Below are 27,626 nucleotides of genomic sequence, written 5' to 3'. Positions count from 1 at the left end.
CTTACTTATTTATCGAATGCTTAACTTATCGATATTTTTCTCTCTTTTCTGTAAAGCAACACGCGCTATTTTATATACTCTTTTATAAGTAATTAATTTAACTCTGAATAAAGTACCTTGCTTAGCAAATTGTTGCTCAAATAACTGGACTGGTAATGTTGTTGTTGTTGTTGTAGCGATTAGGTTACTCCCCGAAGGCTTTGGGGAGTGTTATCGATGTGATGGTCCTTTGTCGGATACAGATCCGATACGCTCCGGTAACACAGCACCATTAAGGTGCTGGCCCGACCATCTCGGGAACGATTTATATGGCCACATTGAACCTTCAGGCCATCCCTCCCTCCCCACCCCCAAGTTCCATGAGGAGCTTGGGGCGCCAGAGCCTCGTCTGTTAGTGAAACGGGATTCGCCGCTCGAAGGTGAGGTTGACAATTGGGTTGGAGAAGCTATATATTGCGCTACACAACCCCTTGAATCCTGGTAATCATTGCGTTTGGTTGGTTCTGTGAGAGCCATTATTCTACAGTTTATAGGCCCAGATAAATGCCTAACCAAATTTTGAGTACCCAGCAAGCAAGTTCAAGATACAAATGAAGGAAAGCAAATACGTAATTTCGAAATTAAATGGAGACAACTATTTTAACTGGCGTTATAAAATGCAGATGCTGCTAATCGAGAAAGGGGTATGGAAGGCCATATCAGAGGAGCCGCCAAATCCTGTAACTACGCAGTGGACAGATGCAGACTAAAAGGCTCATTCTACAATTGCGCTTAACGTGGAAGACAATCAACAACAGCACAAAAGGAACTGTGAAACAGTAAAATCAGCATGGAGTGCGTTAAAGGAATTTCACGAAAAAGATACACCAGGTAATCGGGTAAGCATTTTGAGAATGATTATGAGGCAGAAAATTGAACAAGGTGATAATGTCGTGTTGCATGAAAACCAAATGAGCGAGTTGTTCCAAAACTTGTTGGGTCTTGGTGACAAGATAGAGCCGGAGTTTTTTATGAGTGCCACATTATTAGGTTCATTGCCGGAGAGTTGCGATACTCTTATAACCGCTCTCGAAGCTCGAAATGAAGAACTTACGTCGAATTTGGTGTGCTCTAAGGTAATTGCAGAATATAAGCGCCGAATAGTAACAGACAAGAATAGTAAGTCGGAGGTTGCGTTGAAAACTGGTTTGTCATGTGACAAAAGGAAAAGAGTGTGTTATTTTTGTAAAGAAGACGGACATTTTAAAAGCACGTGTAATAAATATAAGAAGTGGTTGGCAAAGAAGGGGCACAAAGAAAAGTCAAGTGGAAAATCAACTGAAAGTGCCAATGACGAGCAATTTTTATTCACCACATCAGCCGACAGCGGCTGGATTGTGGATTCAGGGTCAACTGGCCATATCGTAGCGAATAAAGCTCATTTTGTAAATTCCAGTGCAAATCATCCTGAATTTATTTTTGTTGCAAGCGGTCAACAAGTATTAGCCACAGATAAAGGAAAGGTATGTAGGGTTTATAATCTTACTGTATTTGTTTAAACTTGTTAAAATTTTAAAAAATAGATTTGAGTTGTTTTTGAATTGTTGCATCAAACAAAGAAAATTTTTTGATTATTCATATTAATATTTTTCGTATTGAAGTGAATGGATTCAATATTTTATAAAATGTAAGAATTCAAATTGGAGTCTATAAATAAGTACACCACAATTGGCAAACCTGCCAGGAGGATATAACTAAACATCAACCTTTAAACAAAAAAGAATGTGATATTTTAAATATTTATTGTACGCATAAAGATATACTACCACAAACAAACATAATTTATTAGTTCGCCTGAAATCAAGCAGAAGTTCGAAAAGACCAAAAATTAGTGTGACCATCAGTTTAAATTCAGTTCTATAATTTTTGTATTTACAATATATAATTTTTATCATTATATAATTATTGTTGAACGACATCGAGAAAATAAGAATTGGTAATAAGTATTTAAACTAGAACTACAAAAAAAAAGCAATATCAAAGCAGAAATTATAGAAGAAAGGAGTATTAAAAAAAAGCACCTACAACCAACTTGTGTAAATTGATTTGAGTGTTTCTAACAAACAAAATTAATTACCGCCCCGTTTTAAATCTTAATTTCATCAATCAATTTTAAAGCTATTGCACAATACATTGTCCAAATTCATCAATCAATTTTAAAGCCATTGCACAATACATTGTCAAATTTCAACAATCAATTTTAAAGCCATTGCACGATATTAAAAGGGATCAAATTGAATTTGGAAGAAAAAATAACAAAAATTTTGGAAGAAGAATTTTGAGATTGGTTCGTTCTAAGTTATATATATATATATTTTGCTTATTTAAACAGTTATTATAAAATATAAATATCTTTAATATTAATATTTAATTTTTTACTAAATTTGTAAACTCCTTCTTCAGTTTAGTTAAAATGTTTCATTCTCCACGACACAATACACACACTTCTACACTCACACAAAATTTAAATGATTCGCTTATTGATTTACAGAATAATTCTTCTCAAGAAGAATTAGTAAATCCATATGCAAGAATACCAAATACGAACACATTATAACAGCACTTCCACAAGACAATAATAACAATTTTAGATTTTATCCAAAACCCTCGCCTCACTAACAAGTTTAAATGACTCTGAAATGGGTGATCGCAAGCCCTCTGAGTTTTATCGGTCATTAATTTTGTTAGCCGATTCAAATTTTAGTGAAAATATTTTAAAGAGAATTTCGTTGAGAAAAGTTCCCAAAAATTTAAATGCCATTTTGGCTAGCCCAAGCTCTAACAATATTAATAAATTAGTAAAATTAGCAGATAACATTTATGAAGTTATGAATAAAAAAGAAGTTTTCTCTGTAAATACAATTTCAGATACAAAAATTCAAAATTCGGTTGTTGAAAATCTAGTTAAAACCACCTCTTTGATGTGTGAAAATTTTCAGAAAATTTCTTTGGAGTTTGCTGAAATTAAAACAGAAATGTATCGACATCAGTCTAGGTCGAGATCTAATTCTAGGAAAAATTTTAGAATTCTTTTAGGCGTCGTTCTAACTCGCGTAATAATCCAAATTGGTTGTGTAGATTCCACTACAAATTTGGAAATAACGCTCGAAATTGTGAACAACCTTGTTCTTACGGGAATTTAGAATTTTCAACTAGTCGCTTATTCATTTTTGACAAAGATAATAAACAAAATTTTTTGATTGATAGTGGGACAGAAATTTCGGTATTACCTGCTTCCAAATTTCCTCATACGAAACCTTCAGATATAATTCTCACATCAGCTAACGGTTCAACAATTTCTACTTTCGGGAAAAGGCTTTTAAATGTAAATTTAGGTTTAAGACGTGAATTTCCTTTTAAGTTTTTGATAGCTGATATAGCTAAGTCGATTTTCTTTGCAAATATGGTTTATTGCTCGATATTAAGCATAAATGTTTAGTAGATCCTTTAACAAATCTTTCGGTCAATGCCATATATTATTTTTGCGATATTCAATTACCAAAATTATTTGCAGTTAACAATAAATTTACAAAATTATTAAAAGAGTTTCCGTCACTTATTGCGGAACCAGACTATACAAAACATGTTAAACATACAACGGTACATCGACTTGTAACGGAAGGAAGCCTTCCATTTTCTAAGCCTAGGCGCTTAGGTCCGGTTAAATACAAAGTCACCGACCTTCAAATCCTTCAGCGGCCTCTCCACTTCATCTTGTACCTAAGAATGAAGAAAACGATTGGCGTCCTTGTGGTGACTTTAGAAGATTAAATAGTGTAACTGTACCCGATCGTTATCCTCTACCCCACATTCAGGATTTTAATATGAATCTTCGTAATAAAAATATATTTTCAAAATTAGACTTAGTAAGGGCATATCATCAAATTCCTATGGCTGAAGAAGATATTTATAAAACTGTTATACAACTCCTTTCAGGTATGTTTGAATTCATAAGAAAGCCTTTCGGACTTAGAAATTCTGCACAAACCTTTCAAAGATTCATAAATGAAGTAGTTGGTGACTTAGATTTTGTATATGCAAGTAAAGACGAAGAACAACATTTAAAAGATGTATATATCTTTTTCAATGCCTTACAAAGTATGGTTTAAACATTAAACCAAGTAAATGCTCTTTTGGTGTACCTAGTATCGATTTTTTAGGACATAACATTTCTGGAACAGGTATTCGACCTTCTGATGAAAAGGTATCAGCTATTCGCAATGTCGAACGTCCAAAATCAGTTAAACAGACACAAAAATTTATTGGGATGTTAACTACCACCAACGGTACATATCAAAATTAGCGGAGTTTAGGTCAAAATTATATGACTTAATAAATCAGACGAGTAAAAGACGTGACAAAACTTTAATTTGGGATGACATATCAAATAAGGCTTTCGAGAGCATTAAAGAAAAGTTTGCCTCTACGATATTGTGGAACCACTTCAACAAAGATGCAAAACTTTCTTTAAACGTAGATGGTTCTAACATAGCAATTGGTGGTATCATACATCAAACCTTTAATGTGATTTCAGAGCCTCTTGCTTTCTTTTCAAAAAAACTTTTCATCTGAAACTAAATACAGTGCATTTGACAGACAGCTATTAGCTATTTATTTAAACATTAAACATTTCAGATACCTTTTACAAGGGCGAAATTTTATAGTTTTCATTGATCACAAACCTTTAATATTTGATTATATATTTGCTTTAAGTGCAAAGACGGAACGAAGCCCCAGGCGAACTAGGCATATGGAGTTTATTGCACAGTTCACTACTGATATTCAGTATATAAAAGGTAAAGAGAATGTTGTAGCTGACACATTATCTCGAGCTTTTGAAGTCGAAGCTATTAAAAATACAGAATTAAATTTCAAAATTTTGCAATTTGAGCAAAGTCAAGACAAAGAATTAAATGAGTTAAAATCTTCAGATAAATCACATAATCTTAAATTTATTGTTGTTCCATTTAAAATTTTAGTATTTGGTGTAAAATGACAGGTGAAAATCCTAGGCCATTTGTACCGAATAATTTACGAAAGACAGTGTTTAATATGCTACATGGGATTCTGGGGTCAGAGCTACTTACTTACTTACTTAATTGGCGCTTAACCGTCTAAACAGTTATGGCCGTCCAACAAGGCTCGCCAGTCGCTCCTTCGCTCCGCCAACCGGCTCCAATTGGTCACACAAAGGGAGTTGAAATCGTTTTCCACCTGGTCCTTCCAAAGGAGTGGGGGCCGCCCTCTCCCTCTGCTTCCATAGACGGGTTCCGATAGAAACACTTTCTTGGCCGGAGCATCATCTTTCATTCGCATAACATGACCTAGCCAGCGCAGCCGCTGCGTTTTAATTCGCTGGACTATGTTGATGTCTGCGTATAGCTCGTACAGCTCATCATTAAATCTTCTTCGATACTCGCCATCGCCAACGCGTAGAGGTCCATAAATCTTTCGAAGAACTTTTCTCTCGCCGCTTCATCTGCTGTTGTCATGTCCATGCTTCTGCCCCATATAGCAGGACGGGTACGATAAGTGACTTGTGGAGCATGATTTTCGTTCGCCGAGAGAAGACTTTACTTTTCAATTGCCTACCTAGTCCAAAGTAGCATTTATTGGCAAGATTGATTCTTCGCTGGATTTCAGTGCTGATTTTGTTGCTAGTGTTGATGGTGGTTCCCAAATAAACGAAGTCTTTTACTATTTCGAAATTATGGCGTTTTGTCCTCATTCACCATCAAACCCATCTTTACCGCTTCTTTTTCCAGTTTGGAGTAAGCAGAACTAACAGCGCGGGTGTTTAGGCCGATGATATCAATGTCATCAGCATATGCCAGTAATTGCACGCTTTTATAGTATACTGTTCCAGTGCGGTTAAGTTCTGCAGATAGTATAATTTTCTCCAGTATCAAATTAAAGAAATCGCATGATAGGGGGTCTGTCTGAAACCTCGTGTAGTTTCGAACGGCTCGGAGAGGTCCTTCCCAATTCTGACTGAGCTGATGGTGTTGCTCAACGTCATTTTGCACAGCCGTATAAATTTTGCGGCGGCCACCGTGGTGTGATGGTAGCGTGCTCCGCCTATCACACCGTATGCCCTGGGTTCAACTCCCGGGCAAAGCAACATCAAAATTTTAGAAATAAGGTTTTTCAATTAGAAGAAAATTTTTCTAAGCGGGGTCGCCCCTCGGCAGTGTTTGGCAAGCGCTCCGGGTGTATTTCTGCCATGAAAAGCTCTCAGTGAAAACTCATCTGCCTTGCAGATGCCGTTCGGAGTCGGCATAAAACATGTAGGTCCCCTCCGGCCAATTTGTAGGGAAAATCAAGAGGAGCACGACGCAAATTGGAAGAGAAGCTCGGCCTTAGATCTCTTCGGAGGTTATCGCGCCTTACATTTATTTTTTTTTTATAAGTTTTGCGGGGAAACCAAATACAGACATAGCGGCATATAGGCAGCTCTTTTCGTGCTGTCGAAGGAGGCTTTAAAGTCGATGAAGGGGTGATGTGTGTCGATCCTCTTTTCACGGGTTTTTCCAAGATTTGGCGCATTGTGAAAATCTGGTCGATGGTAGATTTACCAGGTCTGAAGCCGCACTGATCCTCCTGAAGGTCCAATCAGCCGGTTCACGGTGGGCTTCAATCTTTCGCACAATACACTTGAAAGGACCTTATATGCGATATTAAGAAGGTTCATTCCATGATAGTTGGTATATTTTGCAGTATCCCCCTTCTTGTGGACTGGGTGAAGAACACTTAGATTCCAACCGTGGGGCATGCACTCATCCGCACATACTTTGCTAAGAAGCTACTGCATGCGCCTTACCAACTCCTCGCCGTCGTACTTGAATAGCTCCGCAGGCAATCCCTCAGCGCCCCGGCCTTGTTGTTTTTCAATTTAGTTTTTGCTATTCTAACTTCTTCATAATCGGGCGGGGGACATATCATAATCGATTGCGGGATCGGGTTCTTCATCTCTGCGCGGTGAATTGCTGCCTCCATTTAGGAGAGCAGAGAAGTATTCCCTGCATAATCTAAGCACTCTGTGGACATCAGTTACAAGGTCGCCGTTTTCATTTCTACAGGAGTTTGCCCCGGTCTTAAAACCTCCCTTCTGTCACCGTATTTTTTGGTAAAATTTTCGGGCGTTATTCCTGGTGGCTAGCAGCTTAAGCTCCTCGCACTCACGCCTTTCTGCTTCTAATTTTTTCTTCCTGAAAAGGCGTCTCGCTTCCCGTTTCAACTCACGATAGCTGTAGTGATAAAATCCCCCAATTTAGTACATAGTGACACATCTGGCAACGCCATTATTGACAATGCAAGATGTGTCATTGTGAATGGTGTACTCTGTAAGAAAGAGTAAGAAACACGTTCAATCATATTCTAATAAGTAGTCAGCTATTGCAATACAATGTGTAAGACAGTAGGCAAAGTATGTTGTGCAAAATGAAATATAACAAGTAAGGAAGGTTAAGTTCGGGTGTAACCGAACATTACATACTCAGTTGAGAGCTATGGTGACAACATAAGGGAAAATAACCATGTAGGAAAATGAACCGAGGGAAAACCTGGAATATGTTTGTATGACATGTGTATCAAATGAAAGGCATTAAAGAGTATTTTATGAGGGAGTGAGCCATAGTTCTATAGGTGGACGCCATTTAGGGATATAGCCATAAAGGTGGATCAGGGTTGACTCTAGAATGCGTTTGTACGATATGGGTATCAAATGAAAGGTGTTAATGAGTATTTTAAAAGGGAGTAATCCTTAGTTCCATAGGGGGACGCTTTTTCCAGATATCGCCACAAAGGTGAACCAGGGGTGACTTTAGAATGTGTTTGTACGATATGGGTATCAAATTATAGGTATTAATGAGGGTTTTAAAAGGGAGTGGTGGTTGTTGTATAGGTGGTCGCCTTTTCGAGATATCGCCATAAAGGTGGACCAGGGGTGACTCTAGAATGCGTTTGTACGATATGGGTATCAAATGAAAGGTGTTAATGAGTATTTTAAAAGGGAGTAATCCTTAGTTCCATAGGTGGACGCCGTTTCGAGATATCGCCATAAAGGTGGACCAGGGGCGACCCTAGAATTTGTTTGTACAATATGGGTATCAAAAGAAAGGTGTTAATGAGTATTTTAAAAGGGAGTGGGCCTTAGTTCTATAGGTGTACGCCTTTTCGAGGTATCGCAATAAAGGTGGACCAGGGGTGACTCTAGAATGCGTTTGTACGATATGGGTATCAAATGAAAGGTGTTAATGAGTATTTTAAAAGGGAGTAATCCTTAGTTCCATAGGTGGACGCCGTTTCGAGATATCGCCATAAAGGTGGACCAGGGGTGACCCTAGAATTTGTTTGTTCAATATGGGCATCAAACGAATGGTGTTAATGAGTATTTTAAAAGGGAGTGGGCCTTAGTTCTATAGGTGGATGCCGTTTCGAAATATCGTCATAAAGGTGGACCAGGGGTGACTCTAGAATGTGCTTGTACGATATGGGTATCAAATTAAAGGTATTAATGAGGGTTTTAAAAGGGAGTGGTGGTTGTTGTATAGGTGGTCGCCTTTTCGAGATATCGCCATAAAGGTGGACCAGGGGTGACTCTAGAATGCGTTTGTACGATATGGGTATCAAATGAAAGGTGTTAATGAGTATTTTAAAAGGGAGTAATCCTTAGTTCAATAGGTGGACGCCGTTTCGAGATATCGCCATAGAGGTGGACCAGGGGTGACCCTAGAATTTGTTTGTACAATATGGGTATCAAAAGAAAGGTGTTAATGAGTATTTTAAAAGGGAGTGGGCCTTAGTTCTATAGGTGTACGCCTTTTCGAGGTATCGCAATAAAGGTGGACCAGGGGTGACTCTAGACTTTGTTTGTACGATATGGGTATCAAATGAAAGGTGTTAATGAGTATTTTTAAAAGGGAGTGGGCCTTCGTTCTATAGGTGTTCGCCTTTTCGAGATATCGCCATAAAGGTGGACCAGGGGTGACTTTAGAATATGTTTGTACGATATGGGTATCAAATGAAAGGTTTTAATGAGTATTTTAAAAGTGCGTGGGACTTAGTTCTATAGGTGGACGCCTTTTCGAGATATCGCCATAAAGGTGGACCAGGGGTGACTCTAGAATGCGTTTGTACGATATGGGTATCAAATGAAAGGTGTTAATGAGTATTTTAAAAGGGAGTAATCCTTAGTTCAATAGGTGGACGCCGTTTCGAGATATCGCCATAAAGGTGGACCAGGGGTGACCCTAGAATTTGTTTGTACAATATGGGTATCAAAAGAAAGGTGTTAATGAGTATTTTAAAAGGGAGTATGCCTTCGTTCTATAGGTGTTCGCCTTTTCGATATATCGCCATAAAGGTGGACCAGGGGTGACTTTAGAATATGTTTGTACGATATGGGTATCAAATGGAAGGTGTTAATGAATATTTTAAAAGGGCGTGGGGCTTAGTTCTATAGGTGGACGCCTTTTCGAGATATCGCCATAATGGTGGACCAGGGGTGACTCTAGAATGAGTTTGTACGATACTTTTGGCACTCATTTTATGCTGTCACTTTTTTGTATTTTTCATGCGTGCCAAAATTTGAAATGATTTTTTTTACTGCACTTTAAAGTGAGGGCTCGTTTGTGATGCTCGCATGAATGCGTCAATACGCTTTCCGTCCGGTCTAAATTTTTACTAAAAAATATGTCAACGTTTATTTGCATTTTTGAGACTATTGTTATACTTTTGATACTATTGTTGTAATTTTTATTAAATAACACCACTAAATACAAATATGTGCTGATAAATGTATATTTGAATTCTATACCATTTTTATACTCAGCTGAGCATAATTTGTTCGCATAACGGTACCCCGTATCGGCATAAACTAATCGAGATAGATATAGACTTCTATATATCATTATATAATTCATTTAGCCATGTCCGTCCGTCCGTCTGTCTGTCCGTTAACACGATAACTTGTGTAAATTTTGAGGTATCTTAATGAAATTTGGTATGTAAGTTCCTGGGCACTCATCTCAGATCGCTATTTAAAATGAACGAAATCGGGCTATAACTACGCCCACTTTTTCGATATCGAAAATTTCGAAAAACCGAAAAAGTGCGGTAATGCATTACCAAAGACGGATAAAGCGATGAAACTTGGTAGGTGGGTTGACCCTATGACGCAGAATAGAAAATTAGTAAAATTTTGAAGAATGGGCGGGCAACTTTTAAAAGAAGGTAATTTAAAAGTTTTGCAAGCTGTAATTTGGCAGTCTTTGAAGATATCGTGATGAAATTTGGCCGGAACGTTACTCCTATTACCATATGTGTGCTAAATAAAAATTTGCAAAATTTAAAAGTAAAATTTTAACAAAAATTGAATATCTTTGCAGTATATAAGTAAATTATGTCAACATTCAACTCCAGTAATGATATGGTGCAACAAAATACAAAAATAAAAGAAAATTTCAAAATGGGCGTGGCTACGACCTTTTTCATTTAATGTGTCTAGAATACTTTCAATGCCATAAGTCGAACAAAAATGTACCAATCCTTGTGAAACTTGGTTCTATGACGATAACTGTTTTCTGTGAAAATGGGCGAAATCGGTTGAAGACACGCCCAGTTTTTATACACAGTCGAGCGGCTGTCCTTCCGCTCGGCCGTTAAAGGTGGACCAGGGGTGACTCTAGACTTTGTTTGTACGATATGGGTATCAAATGAAAGGTGTTAATGAGTATTTTTAAAAGGGAGTGGGCCTTCGTTCTATAGGTGTTCGCCTTTTCGAGATATCGCCATAAAGGTGGACCAGGGGTGACTTTAGAATATGTTTGTACGATATGGGTATCAAATGAAAGGTTTTAATGAGTATTTTAAAAGTGCGTGGGACTTAGTTCTATAGGTGGACGCCTTTTCGAGATATCGCCATAAAGGTGGACCAGGGGTGACTCTAGAATGCGTTTGTACGATATGGGTATCAAATGAAAGGTGTTAATGAGTATTTTAAAAGGGAGTAATCCTTAGTTCAATAGGTGGACGCCGTTTCGAGATATCGCCATAAAGGTGGACCAGGGGTGACCCTAGAATTTGTTTGTACAATATGGGTATCAAAAGAAAGGTGTTAATGAGTATTTTAAAAGGGAGTATGCCTTCGTTCTATAGGTGTTCGCCTTTTCGATATATCGCCATAAAGGTGGACCAGGGGTGACTTTAGAATATGTTTGTACGATATGGGTATCAAATGAAAGGTGTTAATGAATATTTTAAAAGGGCGTGGGGCTTAGTTCTATAGGTGGACGCCTTTTCGAGATATCGCCATAAAGGTGGACCAGGGGTGACTCTAGAATGAGTTTGTACGATACTTTTGGCACTCATTTTATGCTGTCACTTTTTTGTATTTTTCATGCGTGCCAAAATTTGAAATGATTTTTTTTACTGCACTTTAAAGTGAGGGCTCGTTTGTGATGCACGCATGAATGCGTCAATACGCTTTCCGTCCGGTCTAAATTTTTACTAAAAAATATGTCAACGTTTATTTGCATTTTTGAGACTATTGTTATACTTTTGATACTATTGTTGTAATTTTTATTAAATAACACTTACCACTAAATACAAATATGTGCTGATAAATGTATATTTGAATTCTATACCATTTTTATACTCAGCTGAGCATAATTTGTTCGCATAACGGTACCCCGTATCGGCATAAACTAATCGAGATAGATATAGACTTCTATATATCATTATATAATTCATTTAGCCATGTCCGTCCGTCCGTCTGTCTGTCCGTTAACACGATAACTTGTGTAAATTTTGAGGTATCTTAATGAAATTTGGTATGTAAGTTCCTGGGCACTCATCTCAGATCGCTATTTAAAATGAACGAAATCGGGCTATAACTACGCCCACTTTTTCGATATCGAAAATTTCGAAAAACCGAAAAAGTGCGGTAATGCATTACCAAAGACGGATAAAGCGATGAAACTTGGTAGGTGGGTTGACCCTATGACGCAGAATAGAAAATTAGTAAAATTTTGAAGAATGGGCGGGCAACTTTTAAAAGAAGGTAATTTAAAAGTTTTGCAAGCTGTAATTTGGCAGTCTTTGAAGATATCGTGATGAAATTTGGCCGGAACGTTACTCCTATTACCATATGTGTGCTAAATAAAAATTTGCAAAATTTAAAAGTAAAATTTTAACAAAAATTGAATATCTTTGCAGTATATAAGTAAATTATGTCAACATTCAACTCCAGTAATGATATGGTGCAACAAAATACAAAAATAAAAGAAAATTTCAAAATGGGCGTGGCTACGACCTTTTTCATTTAATGTGTCTAGAATACTTTCAATGCCATAAGTCGAACAAAAATGTACCAATCCTTGTGAAACTTGGTTCTATGACGATAACTGTTTTCTGTGAAAATGGGCGAAATCGGTTGAAGACACGCCCAGTTTTTATACACAGTCGAGCGGCTGTCCTTCCGCTCGGCCGTTAAAGGTGGACCAGGGGTGACTCTAGACTTTGTTTGTACGATATGGGTATCAAATGAAAGGTGTTAATGAGTATTTTTAAAAGGGAGTGGGCCTTCGTTCTATAGGTGTTCGCCTTTTCGAGATATCGCCATAAAGGTGGACCAGGGGTGACTTTAGAATATGTTTGTACGATATGGGTATCAAATGAAAGGTTTTAATGAGTATTTTAAAAGTGCGTGGGACTTAGTTCTATAGGTGGACGCCTTTTCGAGATATCGCCATAAAGGTGGACCAGGGGTGACTCTAGAATACGTTTGTACGATATGGGTATCAAATGAAAGGTGTTAATGAGTATTTTAAAAGGGAGTAATCCTTAGTTCAATAGGTGGACGCCGTTTCGAGATATCGCCATAAAGGTGGACCAGGGGTGACCCTAGAATTTGTTTGTACAATATGGGTATCAAAAGAAAGGTGTTAATGAGTATTTTAAAAGGGAGTATGCCTTCGTTCTATAGGTGTTCGCCTTTTCGATATATCGCCATAAAGGTGGACCAGGGGTGACTTTAGAATATGTTTGTACGATATGGGTATCAAATGAAAGGTGTTAATGAATATTTTAAAAGGGCGTGGGGCTTAGTTCTATAGGTGGACGCCTTTTCGAGATATCGCCATAAAGGTGGACCAGGGGTGACTCTAGAATGAGTTTGTACGATATGGGTATCAAATTAAAGGTATTAGTGAGAGTTTTAAAAGGGAGTGGTGGTAGTTGTATATGTGAAGGCGTTTTCCAGATATCGACCAAAATGTGGATCAGGGTGACCCAGAACATCATCTGTTGGATACCGCTAATTTATTTATATATGTAGTAACTGCCAAGATTTTAAGGGTTTTTTATTTCACCCTGCAGAACTTTTTCAATTTTCTTCTACTTAATATGGTAGGTGTCACAACCATTTTATAAAATTTTTTCTAAAGTTATATTTCGCGTCAATAAAACAATCCAATTACCTTACCATGTTTCATCCCTTTTTTCGTATTTGGTATAGAATTATGGCATTTTTTTCATTTTTCGTAATTTTCGATATCGAAAAAGTGGGCGTGGTCATAGTCGGATTTCGTTCATTTTTCATACCAAGATAAAGTGAGTTCAAGTAAGCACGTGAACTAAGTTCATTAAAGATATACCGATTTTTGCTCAAGTTATCGTGTTAACGGCCATGCGGAAGGACAGACGGACGACTGTGTATAAAAACTGGGCGTGGCATCAACTGATTTCGCCCATTTTCACAGAAAACAGTTAACGTTATAAAATCTATGCTCCTACCAAATTTCAAAAGGATTGGTTAGTTTTTGTTCGAATTATGGCGTTAAAAGTATCATAGACAAATTAAATGAAAAAGGGCGGAGCCACGCCCATTTTGAAATTGTCTTTTATTTTTGTATTTTGTTGCACCATATCATTACTGGAGTTGAATGTTGGCATAATTTACTTATATACTGTAAAGATATTAAATTTTTTGTTAAAATTTTACTTTAAAAAAAATTTTTTTTTAAAAGTAGGCGTGGTCCTTCTCCGATTTTGCTAATTTTTATTGAGCGTACATATAGTAATAGTAGTAACGTTCCTGCCAAAGTTCATCATGATATCTTCAACGACTGCCAAATTACAGCTTGCAAAACTTCTAAATTACCTTCTTTTAAAAGTGGGCGGTGCCACGCCCATTGTCCAAAATTTTACTAATTTTCTATTCTGCGTCATAAGTTCAACTCATCTACCAAGTTTCGTCGCTTTATCTGTCTTTTGTAATGAATTATCGCACTTTTTCTGTTTTTCGAAATTTTCGATATAGAAAAAGTGGGCGTGGTTATAGTCCGATATCGTTCATTTTAAATAGCGATCTGAGATGAGTGCTCAGGAATCTACATACCAAATTTCATCAAGATACCTCAAAATTTACTCAAGTTATCGTGTTAACGGACGGACGGACGGACGGACGGACGGACGGACATGGCTCAATCAAATTTTTTTTCGATCCTGATTATTTTGATATATGGAAGTCTATATCTATCTCGATTCCTTTATATATGTACAACCAACCGTTATCCAATCAAACTTAATATACTCTGTGAGCTCTGCTCAACTGAGTATAAAAATGACGAATGGCAATAGTGCCATCGGCATTTTTATATTTCACGACCATTATTATAATTTGTGGGACGAAGCGAGTAGTTGTAGAACTAAAATATTGAGTTGGAAAAACTGAGTAAATTAACTAAGGAATTTATTGAATATTTTACAAATTTACATTTATAAAATAAAGAAACAAAATTGTATTAAATAAAGAACACAAATTAAAATTAAAAATACGTGTTTGTGTGGAGTGTGCAGTAGGGGTGCGGGTAAGGACAAGCTTTCCGGAGGTTCCAGAAATGGAACCTCACATGGCGACCGTGAGGCTGGAGCCTCGTCAGACAACCGCTTTTTGGACGGTGGTACAGCAGCGGCATGCAGGATTGATACAACGAAGGTGAGTTCGTGTGGTTTAAACAAATTTATAATAATTTTTGTAATATAAAGAAAAAAATTTGCAATAAAAACCTGTGCGTGTGGGTTAAAGAAAATTTTTATAATAAAAAGACTTTAAATTTTCAATAAAAACCAGTTTTAAAGCTAAATTTATTAAAATAATCAAGTGCGGAGATAATAATTACAATAATAAGGCAGTAAAATTTTTCTAACCAAATTCAATTTGCTTCAAAAATCTTATAATACTACGCAGTGATAATACAAATTTTTCTAACTAAGGCGTTTCTACAACAACTCCACAAATTCTAATTAAAAACAATTTTTAAAAAAGTAATAATACTATGCAGAGATAATACACGTTTTTCTAACAAAAGCGGTTTCCTACAAAATCTATTCAAATTCTAATTAAAAAAAATTTTCAAAAATCTAATAATACTATGCGGAGATAATAAATTTTTCTAACAATTTTCAAAAATTATAATACAATGCAGAGATAATAAAGTTTTTCTAATTAAATATAACTTTTAATAAAAAGCGGAGATAAAAGATTTTTCAAAGCTAGTAATACAACAATACATAACGGAAAAAATAAAACTGTACTAAAACTAAATACTACGGAAATAATAAAAAGAATTAAAATTCGAATATTTAAAAATGTATAAAATAATACAAATTACTACACTCATCGGCATTCATAACGGTATCCAAAAACCCACGCCACTCAGACAACGGGATCAGCAACTGTACCACCACCAGCAGCAACATCAGCAGTAGCGAAACCAGCAGCGACTTCGGCAGCAAAAACAACTCGACAGCAGTAGCATTCGCGACATCAGCGGCAGCCATCATTTTAGCAGCAGCGAGGCAGTACAATAAGTATAATATATATATATATATATATGTATTTAACATTTTTGTGCCTACTTGTATTTTTTATACTCAGTTGAGCAGAGCTCACAGAGTATATTAACTTTGATTGGATAACGGTTGGTTGTACAGGTATAAAGGAATCGAGATAGATATAGACTTCCATATATCAAAATCATCAGTATCGAAAAAAAATTTGATTGAGCCATGTCGGTCCGTCTGTCCGTTAACACGATAACTTGAGTAAATTTTGAGGTATCTTGATGAAATTTGGTACGTAGATTCCTGGGCACTCGTCTCAAATCGCTATTTAAAACGAACGATATCGGACTATAACCACGCCCATTTTTTCGATATCGAAAATTTCGAAAAACCGAAAAAATGCGATAATTCATTGCCAAAGACGGATAAAGCGACGAAACTTGGTAGATGGGTTGACGTTATGACGCAGAATAGAAAATTAGTAAGATTTTGGACAATGGGCGTGGCACCGCCCACTTTTACAAGAAGGTAATTTAAAAGTTTTGCAAGCTGTAATTTGGCAGGCTAAATAAAAATTAGCAAAATTGGATGAATAATACGCCCACTTTTTAAAAAAAAATTTTATTTAATTCAAATTTTAACAAAAAATTTAATATCTTTACTGTATATAAGTAAATTAAGTCAAAATTCAACTCCAGTAATGATATGATGCAACAAAATACAAAAATAAAAGAAAATTTCAAAATTTCATTTTTCATTTAGTTTGTCTAGAATACTTTTAATGCCATAAGTCGAACAAAAATTTACCAATCCTTCTTAAATTTGGTAGGGGCATAGATTCTATGACGGTAACTGTTTTCTGTGAAAATGGGCGAAATCGGTGGAAGCCACGACCAGTTTTTATACACAGTCCACCCTCTGGCCTTCCGCTCGGCCGTTAATACAATAACTTGAGCAAAAACCGATATATCTTTACTAAACTTGGTCCACGTACTTACCTGAACTCACTTTATCTTGGTATAAAAAATGGCCGATATCCGACCATAACCACGCCCACTTTATCGATATCGAAAATTACGAAAAATGAAAAAAATGCCATAATTCTATACCAAATACGAAAAAAGGGATGAAACATGGTAATTGGATTGGTTTATTGACGCAAAATATAACTTTGGAAAAAACTTTGTAAAATGGGTGTGACACTTACCATATTAAGTAGAAGAAAATGAAAAAGTTCTACAAGGCGAAATCAACAGCGTTTGGAATCTTGGCAGGAATACTGTTAGTGGTATTGCATATATAAATAAATTAGCAGTACCAGACAGATGATTTTCTGGATCACCTGGTCCACATTTTGGTCGATATCGCGAAAACGCCTTCACATATACATCTAAGGGCCACTCGCTTTTAAAACCCTCATTAATACCTTTAATTTGATATCCATATCGTACAAACACATTCTACAGTCACCCCTGGCCCACCCTAATGGCGATATCTCGAAAAGGGACACCTATAGACCTAATGCCCACTCCCTCTTAAAATGCTCAGTAACACCTTTCGTTATTTACCCATATCGTACAAACATTCTAGAGTCACCCCTGGCCCACCCTAATGGCGATATCTCAAAAAGGCGTCCACTTAAAGAACTAATGCCCACTCCCTCTTAAAATGCTCAGTAACACCTTTCGTTTGATACCCATATCGTACAAACATTCTAGAGTCACCCCTGGCCCACCCTAACGGCGATATCTCGAAAAGGCGTCCACCTATAGACCTAACACCCACTCCCTCCTAAAATGCTCAGTAACACCTTTCGTTTGATACCCATATCGTACAAACATTCTAGAGTCACCCCTGTCCCACCCTAATGGCGATATCTCGAAAAGGCGTCCACCTATAGAACTAAGGATTACTCCCTTTTAAAATACTCATTACCACCTTTCATTTGATACCCATATCGTACAAACACATTCTAGAGTCACCCTGGCCCACCCTAATGGCGATATCTCGAAAAGGCGTCCACCTATAGACCTAATGCCCACTCCCTCTTAAAATGCTCAGTAACACCTTTCGTTTGATGCCCATTTCGTACACACATTCTAGAGTCACCCTTGGTCCACCTTTATGGCGGTATCTCGAAAAGGCGTCCACCTATAGAACTAAGGAGTACTCCCTTTTAAAATACTCATTACCACCTTTCATTTGATACCCATATCGTACAAACACATTCTAGAGTCACCCCTGCCCACCCTAATGGCGATATCTCGAAAAGGCGTCCACCTATAGACCTAATGCCCACTCCCTCTTAAAATGCTCAGTAACACCTTTCGTTTGATACCCATATCGTACAAACATTCTAGAGTCACCCCTGGCCCACCCTAATGGCGATATCTCGAAAAGGCGTCCACCTATAGACATAATGCCCACTCCATCTTGAAATGCTCAGTAACACCTTTCGTTTGATACCCATATCGTACAAACACATTCTAGAGTCACCCTGGCCCACCCTAATGGCGATATCTCGAAAAGGCGTCCACCTATAGACCTGATGCCCACTCCCTCTTAAAATGCTTAGTAACACCTTTCGTTTGATACCCATATCGTACAAACATTCTAGAGTCACCCTTGGTCCACCTTTATGGCGATATCGCGAAAAGGCTTCCACCTATAGAACTAAGGATTACTCCCTTTTAAAATACTCTTTACCACCTTTCATTTGATACCCATATCGTACAAACACATTCTAGAGTCACCGCTGGCCCACCCTAATGGCGATATTTCGAAAAGGCGTCCACCTATAGACCTAATGCCCACTCCCTCTTAAAATGCTCAGTAACACCTTTCATTTGATTCCCATATCGTACAAACACATTCTAGAGTCACCCCTGGTCCACCTTTATGGCGATATCTCGAAACGGCGTCCACCTATGGAACTAAGGATCACTCCCTTTGAAAATACTCATTAACACCTCTCGTTTGATACCCATATCGTACAGACATATTCTAGAGTTACCCCTGGCCGACCTTAATGGCGATATCAGGAAAAGGCGTCCACCGATAGACCTAAGGCCTGCTCCCTCTTAAAATGCTCAGTAACACCTTTTATTTGATACCCATATCGTACAAACAAATTCTAGAGTCAGCCCTGGTCCACCTTTATGGCGATATCCCTAAATGGCGTATATCCTGGAGCATCCATCCAGAACTAAGGATTACTCCCTTTTAAAATACTCATTACCACCTTTCATTTGATACCCATATCGTACAAACACATTCTAGAGTCCCCCCCTGCCCACCCTAATGGCGATATTTCGAAAAGGCGTCCACCTATAGACCTAATGCCCACTCCCTCTTAAAATGCTTAGTAACACCTTTCGTTTGATACCCATATCGTACAAACATTCTAGAGTCACCCCTGGCCCACCCTAATGGCGATATCTCGAAAAGGCGTTCACCTATAGACCTAATGCCCACTCCCTCTTAAAATGCTCGGTAACACCTTTCGTTTGATACCCATATCGTACAAACACATTCTAGAGTCACCCCTGGCCCACCCTTATGGCGATTTCTCGAAAAGGCGTTCACCTATAGAACTAAAGCCCATTCCCTTTTAAAATACTCATTACCACCTTTCATTTGATGCCCTTAGCCTTCCTTACTTGTTTTCTTTAAAACCTATATATGTATGTATATTAAAAATTAAAATTTTTTATTAAATTCGGTGCTTTCGCATTTCAATTAAAATAATTTCGCTTTTCATATAAATTTTGGATTTTTGACATAACGATGGTTTGTGAAAAACCAATTGAATTTTTTGATATAAACGGTGGTTTGTTAAAAACCAATTAACTTTTTCGATATATGCGGTGGTTCCGTTAAAAACCAAGTAATTATTTTTTTTTTTGATATATGCGGTGGTTCCGTTAAAAACCAATTAACTTTTCTGATACAGGCGGTGGTTCCGTTAAAAACCAATTAAGATTTTGTTTAATACATGCAGTGGTTCCGTGAAAAACCAACTAAGATTTCCGATTCCGATAATTCAGCCTCAAGCTACGAAAGTTTAGCTTCATCCTCCACCGAAGAAGTCACAAACCAGGAAAATAGATTTTCTTTATCAACAGATTTTCCAGGTTTCGAAAATTCTTCCATTAAAAATTCAACTTCTAATTTAGACTCAAATCTTAACGATTCAAATAGTGCAAAACTAACTTCAACTTCTTTTACTTTAAAATCAGACTTTACGATCCAAATGGTACAAACGTGGCCTCACCTTCTGCTAATTCAGCTCCAGATCTTAACGATCAAATCATGGTAACACCTGAGGAAAAGAGAATTTTCATTAGCACATGTGCTAATTCTATTAGAGAAAACTACAGTGGTGACCCTCTTGCACTTGATTCTTTTTTAGACAAAATTGCATTACTTGAACAATTCGCTACTGCAGATTTAACTGATACTTTTATAGCGTTCTTAAAACCAAAACTAGAGGGTAAAGCCCGTGAAGCAATACCAACACAAGTAACTTCAGTCAATGAAATTAAAACAGCTCCACGTAATAGGATCAAACCGGACAACTCGAAAGTTGTAGCAGGGAGAATTGCAGCGTTTGCGCGTTAACAATAACAATTATACAGATTTTGCCAAAAAAATTGAAGATTTAGCTGACTTACTTGAGCGGTCTCTTATTATTGAAGCGATCACTTAAGCGAAAGCTCATGAAATGGCAGTCGAACAAACAGTTAACGTGTGTCGTTTAAATGCAAAATCCAATTTAGTCAAAACCATTTTAGCCTCAGCGGCATTTACTGATCTGAAAGACGTAGTAGCGAAATTAATTGTAGAACAAAACAACGAAGTAACTGAACGTCAGGTTCTAGCTTTTCGATAACGTGGAAACAACACATTCAGAAATTCACGTGGTAGTTATCGAGGCTTTTAGCCAAACCGCGGCTATACTGGTTATAGAAATAATAATAGTTCATTTTCATACAATAGTAACTATAACGGCAACAATAATCAAAGATATAGGAATTATAACGGAAATAGATACCAGAATAATAACAATAATAATACGCGTTCAAATACAAATCCTAATTCAAACAATAGTAACAATAGAGGTAACAATTCGAGAGGTAGAAACCCAAACGTTCGCGCTTTAAACGCGAGTGCCCCTCAGGAGCGAACACTGGAGGACGAACTAAGCCAGTAAGCGAATTTCCCTCACCAATAGGCATCTATTGTTTAAACTTAAATTATTCAGATTTCATAGAATTACAACTTAACGAGTCACAAAAATTTTGTTCTTTCCTAGTAGACACTCAAGCCGACATTTCTCTAATAAAAATATCATGTATAGACAGTAATATTTCCTTAAATACATACGACATTATTAACATTACCGGTGTTACTTCTAATTCAGTTTCTACTTTAGGTAAAATTACAGCAAATTTAAATTTTTCAAACTTTTCTATTAAACATACTTTACATGTAGTAAATGAAGACTTTAATATTCCATCCGATGGCATACTGGGTAAATATTATCTGAAAATTAACAAATGTATTATTAATTATGAAGGAAATAGTATTTCCGTTTGGGTAGGTAATGAAAAAGTCGCGAAACCAATCCTGCACGGAGCAGAAAGCGACAGTTGCATCATTCCTCCAAGATGCGAAATATTCAGACTTTTTGATTTATGGGATTCACCCGAGCCACTTTTCGTGGACTCGCAGGAAATTGAAAAAGGCGTTTTCACAGCTAGGTGCATTGTTAATTCCAGTAACCCAATAATTAAAGTCATTAACACCACGGATGATGTAAAGTATGTGAAAAGAAGAAGTATTAGGACAGAAAAACTACAATGTTTATACAATTAGCAAGACAGAAACAGAAGAGAAACGAACGAAAAAAATTATTTCAATTTTAAAAAATCAAATACCTCAACATGCTCATAGTAAATTAATTGACCTTTGCATAGATTATGCCGACATTTTCGCTCTTGATACGGACAAAATGACTTTAAACCACTTCTACGAGCAAAAATTAAGATTGACAGATAACGAGCCGGTATATGTTAAAAACTATCGATTGCCATACTCTCAACGCGAAGAAATAAATCGCCAAGTAAATAAATTGTTAGACAACGATTTGATTGAACCCAACTATTCGAATTACAATAGTCCTTTGATTGCAGTCCCAAAGAAGGATATTAATGGTCAAAAAGCTTATCGTATGTGCGTAGATTTTCGCGCAGTGAACAAAAAACTCATTGCTGATAAATTTCCACTAGCTAGAGTTGACGATATTTTAGATAATCTCGGTAGAGCAAAATATTTTTCCACATTAGATCTTTTTTCTGGATTTCATCAAATCCCCTTGCATCCTGACTCACGTGACATTACGTCTTTCCGCACTGACCGAGGTGCATTTAGATGGAAAGTGCTTCCATTCGGTTTAAATATAGCACCAAATTCATTCTCACGAATGATGACAACAGCTTTTTCGGGTATACCACCCAACGTCGCATTTTTATACGTCGACAATATTATCGTCATAGGTTGTAGTGAAGCACACCATATTAAAAATCTTTCAAAAGTTTTCAATACTTGTAGGTCTTTCAATCTCAAACTTAACCCAAATAAATGAAACTTCTTACAGAAGTTACATTTTTAGGTCACAAATATTCAGCCAAAGGTTTGTTGCCAGACGAGTCCAAAATAAACGCAGTTAAAAAGTATACAAACCGACTGATAAAGACGCGGTACGACGATTCGTCGCGTTTGCAAACTATTACAGACGGTTTATACCTAATTTTGCGTCTCTGGCAGCGCCTCTAAACCGATTAAGTAGAAGAAAAGTTGAATTTGTGTGGGATGTAGAACGGAGAGGCCGAGGTCTCCGTTCCGGATTCGCATTATTTTTGTTTGGTTGGACGAAGAGGCCGAAGTCTCCGTTCCAGACTCGCATATTTTTGTTTAGGTTTTTTCTGGGCTGGACGAAGAGGCCGAGGTCTCCGTTGTAGCGTCTAATGTATCGTGTCGCTCTCGGGGCGCCTGCCTTTTTTTTGTTGGCGGAGGTGTGGCATCTTTTGAGGTGCCAGGGCGAGTGACCGTGAGGTTGGTTGGGTGAAACGGGGGTGTTTTATTACAAACCGTATGTTAGAATAGATAAATGAAGTGCATATGCGAAGCATATTATCAAATACAGTTTTTACCAAGCAGAGATGCCTTATTTACGTTCACCTGACATAAATTTGCAGATTGGCGATGCGTTCTCTACGACGCGTTCTATCTGCACGTACCATTCTGAGATTGCATGCAACCCTGTCGTGTATTTCTTGGTTAGCTGACAGCTGGTATGGTGAATTTGTGGTGTGCGAGTATATATATACATTTATGTATTTGCTTGCCCTTGAAAAAAAACTAGGTCACTGGGGCAGTAGCACACTAGGCCGGTAGAAACAGTTGACTTTTTCCCATTTCGGGATTTTGTCGTGTCGGGATTCTTTTATTTCGGGACCCGGATTGTTTTTGTACCGAGCCCTTATAATGACTGTTTGTGATGTTTGTTGTTGAAAAACAACAAGTCCTGCCCCCCAGCCAGAAAACAGTGCCCAAAAAACGGAAAGGGTAAAACAAACAACAAAAAAAAAATTCTTTGTAAAAAAAAATGTTAATTTTTTTGTGCAAGGAGAGGTTTGTTTTTGTTTTGTTTTCCTTTTTTTGAATTCCTTTGTTGTGTATGCCTGGTTGGTACTACATGAGATGCCCACATGAGTGAAAAATAGAAAAAACACGTCAGTCCCGATTGTGATGTTTTGCGGTTTTCGGTACTGATTTTGTCTATTTAGTGTTCGGTATCTGCCTTTAGTCTGACAGCACTAATGAGGCTGGCGCTTTTATGTTGCGGGTTGCCATCCATTTGTTTTCCCATAACAGGATTTTTCCAGAATACATTAATGTAGAATTGTGGTGGATGAATTATCCTCACCACATTGTTATTTGGAAAAGGATTTTCAGGCTGGTAAAACGTAAGTATGACAAATTCCTAATGGATTTTAGTAATTTTTTTTTTTTTATTGGTTTTCTCTTTTCCTTTCAGTTTCTCGAGAATGCAGTCCATTATGATAAATTTGGAGCGTTTGGATGCGGGGGCCCTTCAATTGGTTGCCGAAATCCGTTATCTGGAGCGGCGGAGGGGATCCTACGAGTGCTATGTGGCGGACGAGATTCTGCAGCAGGAGGTGGTAGGGGCGTTGAGGGGCATCGCTCCTGACGTGCTACAAGTTCAGCGGAAGCCCATTATTGTGTGGGCGCGTGGAAGGGCCACCGCCTGATACGCCCAATTTTATCGGGGGTGTGCGGGTCAGTTGTGGGAGCAGCGGATAGCCCAGAGTTCAACTTCGCAAGGGTCCCATCACTGCCGGGTGTGTCAGAGGACGCTTGGATCGTTTATGTGCCTCGTCGCTCATCTGAATGGGCATATGAAGTTTTTTCCATATCGATGTTGGGAATGCCCAAAAAAATATACGTCATCCGCGGCACTTTCGGCGCATCGAAAGCGGATGCACCGATCATAAGTGCTGAAATATTAAAAAAAACATGAGTTATCTTTTCCTGACTTTTCCTGTAATCTCCATCAATAAACTTGAATTCGCCTACCAAAAAATTTATTTGATATATTTAGTTGGAAAAGGGTTGTGGGTTGGAAGGTGGTATCCTTGTGTTGTCTTTCTTGGGCAAAAAAAAAGTCCCTGAGCTCTTATAAAGACGCAGACAAGAAATGCACCATTGGGTGGCCGAGTTGGCTAACATGGCAACTCTGCCGTTTCTCGTTTTCTTGTATGTATCATACATACATACCTACGTTGGTTGAACATTCCAGTATAGAGAATGAAGCAAAAAAAAATTAATCGAAAGATTTATTTTACCGTTTTTGCTTCAATTCATGTGAACTTTACGCGTTGCTGGACAAAAGGGTAAGTAGTAAAACATTTTTGCAAGAATTTTATTTCAATAAATATTTTTTTTATGTTATTTCAGATTTTTAATGCATTTTCTTTTATTTTTCAGGTCACTGGTGATGGAGATCCAGGAGAGCTGATGGGTTTGATGTGTCGTTCACTTTTTCATTTTCTAGGTTACCGGCATCAAAAAAGGGGTGCTCCAACTGCGGCGTCGGCCGCGCCGTCAGTTGTCACATTTTGGCGATGCCCATTGATGCAATTTATTAATGCACGATTTTTTTTTCTTTGCAGGTTTATTAGCAAGACAAGCTGGTGGAAGATGTATTGTGGACTTCGTAAAGTAGGGTAGCATACAATACATTTGGCACAATTGTAATTAAGTGGAGTGTGTCCGTATTAGTCATGGATGTGCTACAAGTAAGCACATATTATGTACAAGCTGTAGGCGCTGATAAAATATATTTAATTTGGACTGCTAATGGTGGAAATGATCCGGTACAAAATTTTTTTTTTTTTTTTTTTTATACAGTATAAAGAAGAATATTCTACAACGTTAAAATATTATAATCGTATAATTTGTGGACGTAATACCTCATATGTGTAACAGCTAATAATAGTATTGGTAACGGCGCACCATTTCAATATCCATCTCCTATATGTACATTAGAAAAGGATCCCATATTTATACCCAAAGTTGGTACAACATCCGCTATAACAATTGGTTGGGATGCACCACCACTTGATATGTTGCCATACAGACTATATTATGAATTAGTCGTTACTGAAGCAGGTGAAAAGCCATGTATGGTTGAAGAGACTGTGTATCAACAAAATTCCCGAAATTTGCCATATTTGTTTGATAGTTTAAAAACCGCCACTGAATATGAATTTAACGTTCGCGTGTGTAGTGATCTCACGACACAATGTGGTCTTTGGTCGGAGGTAGTGAATGGCACCCCAATGGATGATGTCGCTAGTGAACCTATCGATCTTTATCTATCATGTGATCATAGAAATAATACACGTCATTCTATTGCGGGGCGTTGGCATATGCCTAAAAATACCAAATGGTAAAGTAGTTTCATATCATATAAAATTCGATGGTTATTCTACATATAAGCTCTATGGTAAGCTACGTAATGAAAACAGGGGGGCCCAAAATAAGACGATTAGACGATCCACATCATAGCACCATCTACAATGGAGATAATCGAAATACAAATTATACTGTCACAGTATCGGCAATTACACGGCACAGCAATGTCTATAGCTGTGCCAGGTGCGATTAGTCGTATAATGTGGACTAAAATAAAAAATACCTGATTATAGGTGTGTATTTAAGCTTTGTGTACTACGCATAAGCGGACGCAATGGCCCGATTTGCTGTTATTGCCTCTGCTTAGTGCGAATGGGTAATAATAAAAATGAATTAGTTTCACCGGAAAAGCTAAACATTTCAACCCATCAAGAGGTGCATGCACCAAATAATACAGAATGTGGTGCATATTTGGCTGAAATGTTTTTAGATGCATATTTTCGTTCGGAAATATTTTTTTTGGGCGATGGTAAACGATTTTTTTTGAACATCAAGGTATTAGAGCTGCTGAAGCGGATAAAGCTTGCCGTCATTGCTTACGTGGCCGTCCATTTTTGCGCACACAACCACATCAGGAATTAGTGATAATAACGAAAGCCGACGTGTTAGCACCAGCCGCAGAGAATGCTGTTGTTTCAACGCCTACTTTTGTCAAGAAACATCCCGAATTGTCGCAGTGTGAACAACTAAAGCAAAGCGATCTTACAGGGGCTGCCTCAAAAATTTTAGATAAAAAGGGCGTCGCCGTAGACGACGCAATCCGAAAGTTGTTGCTGGCGTTAGTAGCGATGCAACATTATCTCAGATCGGTGGTAGTACACCCGCCGCTGCATTAGGTAACCGATCTGCCATGAATACGAGCGTTAGACTCAAAACGTACAATAACACAACAATCCCAAGATCATGTTTAAAAGTTAACGAAGAGAAATGGCGGGAGGCTCAAAAGGTCTTCAATGAAGTGTGGCGTGAACAAAATGAAAAGTATTATTTGAAGTCACTCGATCATCAAGAAATCAATCTCAAGCCGAACGATATGAAGGCGTTACGTTCCAAAAAATCTGTTCAACGAAAGTGAACCGTTGCATGTAAGACGTCAGACTGGTATCCCACAGCAGGAAGTTGCTACTGCGATCAGTGAAACGACCCCAAAATACGTACTTAATACAGGTTGTATTTTGAATAGAGCACGCTTTTACGCAAACAGTTTTATTTTTAGCCACAACGAAAAATTGGACAATAAGCACAAAAAATGAAATAAGCATACGCCAATAAAGTACCGGGAAAAAACTAATTCATTTCCATCAAATGGAATTAAACGAAAGGTGACCAAGGGCCATTTCAACAGGGATGGATGCAGCTTTACCCTGTCTCAATGAGTGGGTGAGTTTGATTGAATTTATTTTAAGCAGCTTGACTTAGGTTTCGAATTGTTGTCGATTTGACACAAGCCGAGAATCACAGGGGAGGGGGGGGGGGGGGCTTTATTTCCGTCTCAATACAATTTGATTACTCTTACGAGAGAAATAATCAAATAGGAATACTTTTAATGATCAGAAGTGAATACATGTCCTTTTCTAATAGGATAAGAATCCTATTTGAATCAAATGTATTTACTGAAGGAGATCGAAAATCCTTGATCATTTTCCATTTGGCTCTATGAATCTTATCTGACTCTTTTT

The 27,626-nt window shown here is 37.6% G+C and overlaps 1 pseudogene; it reads left to right on the top strand.

Moving 5' to 3' along the window:
• Positions 1-899: 899 nt before the first annotated feature.
• Positions 900-27,022, top strand: LOC137248593 (tyrosine-protein phosphatase 69D-like; annotated as a pseudogene).
• The last annotated feature ends 604 nt before the right edge of the window (positions 27,023-27,626 follow it).

The sequence above is a fragment of the Eurosta solidaginis genome, chromosome 4, assembly GCF_040869045.1.
Source record: "Eurosta solidaginis isolate ZX-2024a chromosome 4, ASM4086904v1, whole genome shotgun sequence".
In the NCBI taxonomy this organism is placed as follows: Eukaryota; Metazoa; Arthropoda; class Insecta; order Diptera; family Tephritidae; genus Eurosta; species Eurosta solidaginis.
The sequence above is the reverse complement of the archived record's forward strand: the minus strand, read 5'-3'. Positions and strand labels throughout refer to the sequence as shown.